Source organism: Oryctolagus cuniculus, chromosome X (assembly GCF_964237555.1).
Source record: "Oryctolagus cuniculus chromosome X, mOryCun1.1, whole genome shotgun sequence".
Lineage (NCBI taxonomy): Eukaryota > Metazoa > Chordata > Mammalia > Lagomorpha > Leporidae > Oryctolagus > Oryctolagus cuniculus.
Genome location: NC_091453.1, coordinates 118,553,352 through 118,560,609, shown reverse-complemented (window position 1 = coordinate 118,560,609; position 7,258 = coordinate 118,553,352).

Sequence of the window (7,258 nt, the reverse complement as noted above, 5' to 3'; positions counted from 1 at the left end):
TTGTAAGTAGAACCTGATATCCTTTTCCAATTCACTTATAAAGCAATGGGCTAAAGAAACTAAGAATTATCTTCTTACATTTAAACACAATTTACAGCTTCACTAATTCATGTAGTATAGTACTGGAACTGTAGTTTAAAATTAGTGGATTGCAGTAGGGGCTCATATTTGTAAATATTTTTCAGTAAATTTTATCTCAAATCAGAGAGAATATGAACTATAATATACAAATGATGTTGGGTGAATTGGTTAACTATTGCAAAATAAAGTTGGATCCATTTTTATATTTCACATCAAAATAAATTTGAAGTGGTTTATTTTTTTAAGATTTTATTTATTTATTTGACAAGTAGAGTTACAGAGAGACAGAGAGAAAGGACCTCCTTCTGCTGGTTCACTCACCAAATGGCTGCAATGGCTGGAGCTGCACCGATCTGAAGCCAGGCGCCAGGAGCTTCCTCCTGGTCTCCCATGCAGGTGCAGGGACCCAAGCACTCGGGCCATTTTCCACTGCTTTCCCAGGCCACAGCAGAGAGCTGGATTGGAAGAGGAGCAGCCAGGACTAGAACCGGTGCCCATATGGAATGCTGGCACCACAGGAGGAGGATTAACCTAATGTGCCACAGTGCCGGCCCCTGAAGTGGTTAAAAAAGCTAATGATGAGGCTGCTGTTGTGGCACAGTGGGTCAAGCTGCTACCTGAACTGCCAGATTCCATATGAGTGCCAGTTCAAGTCCTGACTGCTCCACTTCCAATCCAGCTCCCTGCTAATGCACATGGGAAAGTAGCAGAAGATGACCCAGTCCTTGGGCCCATGCCATCCACATGGGCGACAGAGATGGAGTTCCAGGCTCTTGGTTTCAGCTTGGCCTAGCCCTGGCCGTTGCAGCTATTTGGGGAGTGAACCAGCAGATGAAATCTCTCTCTCTGTCTTTTTGCAACTGCCTTTCAAGTAAATAAATAAATCTTTATAAAAAGAGATAATGGGAAAAATTAAACCATAAATTGATCAATAAAAGTAAAAGTGAATATTTAATATATCTCAGGGCTATAGAAGGACCTTTTTAATATAAAAGCAATAGTAAAACTGAAAAGATAAAAATGTAATAGGCAATCATCAGTATTCTGACTATGCAAAGAAATCATATAAAAACAGTGGGAAAAATCTACAGCCTAACAAAAAAATAGAAAAGTCTATAATGGATAGCAGAAAATGAAATATAAATATAATCAAGATATTCTTGGCCGGCGCCGCGGCTCAATAGGCTAATCCTCTGCCTGCAGCGCTGGTACACCGGGTTCTAGTCCCAGTCCGGGCACCGGATTCTGTCCCGGTTGCTCCTCTTCCAGTCCAGCTCTCTGCTCTGGCCCGGGAGTGCAGTGGAGGATGGCCCAAGTGCTTGGGCTCTGTACCCGCATGGGAGACCAGGAGAAGCACCTGGCTCCTGGCTCCTGGCTTCGGATCAGCGTGGTACACCGGCCGCAGCGGCCATTGTGGGGTGAACCAACAGAAAAGGGAGACCTTTCTCTCTGTCTGTCTCTCTCACTGTCCTCCCTGCCTGTCAAAAAAATAGATATTCTAAATATTTTACTTCATACATAATAATAGGAGCACAAATTTTAAAAATATACATCGTTTGGCATAGAAATTAGAAAGATGCTTTTTAAAAAAGTTTTTACTTATTTGAGAGATAGAGTTACAGATAGAGAGGGAGAGACAGAGGGAAAGGTCTTCTATCCACTGGTTCACTCCCCAAATGGCTGTCAATGGCTGGAGCTGGGCCAATCCAAGAGCAGGAGCCAGGAGCTTCTTCTGGGTCTCACACGTAGATGCAGGGGCCTGAGCATGTGGGCAATCTTCCACTGTTTTCCCAGGCCATGGCAGAGAGCCGGATTGGGAGAGGAGCAGCTGGGACTCTAACCAGCATCCATAGGGGATGCTGGCACCTCAGGTGGAGGCTTAGCCCACTACACCACAGCACTGGCCCCTAGAAAGCTGTTTTTGTTGTTTGTTTTATTATAAGATCACACTGGTGAGGGGAGGATGAAACAGTAACTCTTCATTCTGCCACTGGGAGTATACATTGATATGCGTTTTCTGGAAAGCAGCCTAATAATTTTTTTTAATTCACAATTTTACCTGATATTTATCTTCTGTAAATCCTCTTTAAGAATGGTAGTGTCATTTACAATGTTGACACATAGGTGTAACAGGAATGCTCACCAAGACAAAAAGAGCTGAACAAAATGTACCACAGTATTGCAATTGGCTAGCCATTAATAGTGGTGTAAAGAATACACATGTAAATAGGGAAATGTTCAAATACATGAAACAAAAGCCAGAAAGGGAGCATTCAAAATTATACACTATGATCTAAACTTTTTAGGGTAAAAGTATATATATGCATTTAAAACTAAATGGGTTGACTATCTTTGGATGAAGGGACTGCAGGCAACTTTCATCTTCTTTTTAACTTTCTGTATTTTCCTTTGTCTACAACAGACATGTATTACGTTCCAGTATTTTTAAAAGATTTATTTATTTATTTGAGAGGCAGAGTTACAGAGAGAGGATAGAGAGAGAGAGAGAGAGGGAGAGGTCTTTCATCTGCTGGTTCACTCCCTACATAGCCACGACGGCCAGAGTGGAGCTGTGCAGATCTGAAGCCAGCAGCCAGGAGCTTCCTCCAGGTCTCCAACATGGGTGCAGGGGCCCGAGGACTTGGGCCATCTTCTACTGCTTTCTCAGGCCATTAGTAGGGAGCTGGATTGGAAGTGGAGCAGCCGGGAATCAAACAGCACCCATAAGGGATGTCAGCACCGCAGGTGGAAGCTTAACCTACTACGCCACAGCTCTGGCCCCTAAATTCAAGTCTTGAACTTCCAAGTACCTGCTCCATCTTTCCACCCTGATGCCTGGCATGTATCTCAAACTCCATCTGTAGACAGTCAAATATCTCTTACCTCCTCAAAACTGCTCTACTTCCTGACTTACCTATTTCTATAAATGGCGCCATCTAAACTCCCCTTCAAAATATTTACAAGTCTTGGAGAAGCAGATTTTTTTTTCCAACAGCCATTGCCAAAGCCTGAGTTCAAGCTCTTGGAAGTTTTTCCCAGAGAGATGGAAAAGGCTACGTCTTCCACCTTTGTTTTGGGTTGATTCTCCGTTGGAGAAGACCTCTTTCTTGGCTGTGGGAACCGTGAGTGGCAAATTTCTTGTATTCTATCATAAGTGACATGTTGGCAGAACAGAAATCTTAGAAGTAGTCCAGAATCTATTTCCTTACTCGATTTCCTCTTAAAAGAGAGCCTACCTGGTTTCCAAAAGCCTGTCACTAAGATGGAATGTGGTTAGCTGGAGGAAGTTTGAGGAAACAGAATGCTAAAAGAGCGATTTTGGAAGAGAGAGCAGCAGAGAGGAACAATCAAATCAATTCCATAATTCAGAAATGTGAATTCAGAAATGGGATCCCCTGCAAAATGTGCCATCAGGAAGCTTCCCATTAGGCTAACAATACTTAGAATTAGGAAATAAGCTGTGAAACATATTACTTAACATTGATGCACCCTCTAAGCTATCATGATCTTGGACAAAGACATGGGCTCTGCTCTCTGGTAAAGATTTTGACTTCAGAGTAATTGGAATTTTCTTCCCCAGCAATGTGAGCTTGTCTTGCACACATACTCACAGATGCACCCACCAGCATTAGACCTAATGATGACCACCTTCTTTGGCATTGCACAGAAAGTAAGTTGAAATAAAAATTCCAAGATTTTTCTTAAAGAAGGAAAAATAGGGGCAGTTGGTTGAGCTGCCATTTGGGATACCCACATTCCATATTGGAGTACCGATTCAAGTCCTGGCTCCTCTGCTTCCTATCCAGATTCCTGCTAATGCATTATGGGAGGTAGCAGGTAATGGCTCAAGTATTTGGGCCCCTGCTATCCACATGGGAGATCAGGATGGAGTTCTGAGCTCCTGGCTTCTGCCTGGCCCAGCCTTGGCTGTTGTGGGCATTTGATGAGTAAACCAGTGGGTAGAAGATGTATCTATCTCTGTCTTTGCCTCTCCTTGTCTCTCTGCCTTTCAGTTAGATGAAAATAAATAAATATTCTTAATAAAAGAAGAAAGAAGAAAAATATACACACATACATGGTATTTTTCTTTAGTACAAAATTTGTATTTTCCCCTTTTCACATAATTCACTTCTCATCCACATCATTTACTCCATCATGATTCATGCCACTCCTACCCTTCAAACCTACAGTAACAACTCAGTAAACATTCTATGATATTTTTCCTTACAGCCAAATAATTATATACAATTTATGCATACCTTAAAGTATGTATACATACTTTATTTAACATGTTTTTCTGCATTGTATTTTCATACTTAACAATCCCTCATAAAAATACTACCAAATCACCTAATAGACCTCTATCTTACTCTTTTGGATGTCTGCATATTTCACTTAATTGAAGAACTACCCATTTATTTAAGTATCCTCCCTATTAGCAGCATTCACTTTGCTTCATTTGCATATATGGGTATGATTACAGAAAATAGTAATAAACATGCTTGTATTGGTTTTCTGCATTGATGCTTTTATTTCTGTGGGGCATATGAGGCAAAGCATATAACATGACCATTCAGCATCTCTTCAACAAGAGTCAGTATCACTTTTTAAACACTTTGACATGGGTCCAAAATTGTGGTACAGTAGGTTAAGCTGCTACCTGCGACACTGGTATCCCATTTGTGTGTCAGTTTGAATCCTAGCAGCTCCACTTCCTATCCAACTCCCTGCTAATGCTCCTGGGAAAGCAGCAGAAGATGGCCCAAGTGCTTGGGCCCCTGACACCCACATGGGTGTCCTGGATGGAATTCTGGGCTACTAGCTTCAGCCTGGCCCAGCCCAGACCATTGCAGCCATGTAGGGAGTGAACCAGCGAATGAGGGATCTCTCTCTCTCTCTCTCTCTCTCTCTCTCCCCTTCTTTTTTTCTCTCTCTGTAACTCTGTGTATCTCTGCTTTTCCAATAAGTGAATCTTTAAAAAATCTTTGCCTAATGGCTGTAAGTTTATATCAATATCATATTATTGCTTTGGTTTGAACCACTTTGACCATTAGTGAATTTGAGCATTATTTCATAAGTTTGTTTAATCTGTTGTATATTATTCTGTGAACATGTCTCTTCATGTCCTTTCTTGATTTTTCTTCTATGTTGCTTATCCCCTTCTACTTAATTTACAAGAACTCTTTGTATATTATACATATACTTTCTGTCTGTCCTTTGTAGTACAAATAATTTTCCAAATCTATTGTTTGTAGACTTTGCAGTTTCTTTTGCCATGCAGAAATCTCAAATTCACATAATGTGTAGCAGGCGCTTCTTTTTTTCATATCTTCTTAGTATCCTGTCTTGTCTCCTGTATTGTAGATGTAATACAGAATTTTTCTGCAAGATTTCAATTTTGTTTTATTTAAGTCTTCATCTGGAATTTATTTTATTATGTGATAAAAGATAGTATTTATGCAATGTTATTTTCCTCTCAAAGGAAAGTCAGGCATATTATCATTTATTAAATCACTCATCTTTTCTCTGACAGATGAAAATACTCTTTTGTAGTACCAGATATCCAAATACAATATAAAATCACTGTAATCAAATCAAACCAATATACTATGAGCATTTTGTTAGATAAACAGATCAGTGGGATAGAAAGAAAATCACATACTTGCTGCATTTGGATTCATAGGCCTTGATGAAAGGCCAAATTGTCAGAGGGGCTTAGCTGCCTTTTCAGATCCCCCAAAGAAGTACATGGTGGCTTAGCACCCAAGGTCACAGATCTGGATTTGAATTTAGGCTCCACTACTTGGTCTTGTTGAGCAAGTCAAATTACCTTGCTTATGCTCAGTTTCTTCAAATGAGAACGGGTTATCCTCACAGGGATGGTGTGAGGATACAGGAAACAAGGCATGAAAAACACTTAGCACAGTGTCTGGTGCAAAGTAAGCATGTAATAGAGCGGCTGCTATTATATCCGCTCTGTCAGTGCCTACTCTGTCTTGTGAGCACTACCTCTGTTTTTGTCACTTCACTGAGAGTTCCTGGAGGGTGCCTGCCTTATCTTAGCTCCCTCAGCAGCCAGACTAACCAAAAGTGACCCTAATGGACAGTATTTTGTGTTTTATCAGTTTTAACTTTCCCCACTGTGTAGCATCTAGGCAGAGTGGTCCTCTGTCCCCAGGCATGGCACCCTACCACTGGTTGCAAGTGTCTGCTCCAGTGTCTTGCACCTCTGTAGGACATGCCCACAGTCAGCTATAGCTGTTATTCATGGAGTCTCCTTGCATTTGGGCACTTTTCATGAGTACACTTGTCTCTGCTTTGTCTCCCTAATGCCTAGCAGTCCGTGGTACACAGTAGGATACAGCTAATTATTGTGTGTAATTTCTCTTCATTTTAACTATATCAATCAACTAGTGGGCTGAGAATGTTTATAAGTTTTTTTTTTATTTTTAATTGCTTTTGGTTTAGTTCTTTTCATAATTTACTTTAACACATAACTTTTGAAAGTATTCTATGTCATCTGTTGAACAAAAAGAAGAAAGAGGGTCCCTCTAAATTATTTAGAAAAGCTTCATCTTACAAGGAAAAGTAAGTAAGTTTTTATTAAGTTAAACCCTACTAATTAAGCCATGGGTGAATCAACTCCTCTTGGGTCTAAGCTTTGACAGTGAGGGAAAAGTAATAGACAGCAATATCAACAATGCAAAGGTCACATCAAGAATTCCTTTTAAAAGTGGGGTTTCCAGATATAATATAGGACTCAAAGTTATATTTGAGTTTCAAATAAACAGCATAATTTTAATATGTATGTCCCAAATATAGAACAATTATTTGTTATTTTTCTGAAATTCAAATTTAAGTGAATGTCCTATATTTTTATTTGTTAAATCTGGCAACCCTATTATTAAAAATCTATTTCAGGAGACATTTGGGGACTCATAACTGATTCACTGTGGTACCCCAAGTGAAAGCCCTGGAGATTGTCTCTGTACACAGTTGATGTTCAATAAATGTTTGTTAAGCTGATTGCAAGATAGTGACTATTAGTAGTTACTTTTTGGTCATTGATTATTTAGATGTATGAAAATGGACTGATGTAGGCTTAGAAAAAAATTCTGACAATAAGCCAATCACAAAAAAGGGTTTTCTGATTAAGTTACTACTAACCAAAAAGGAA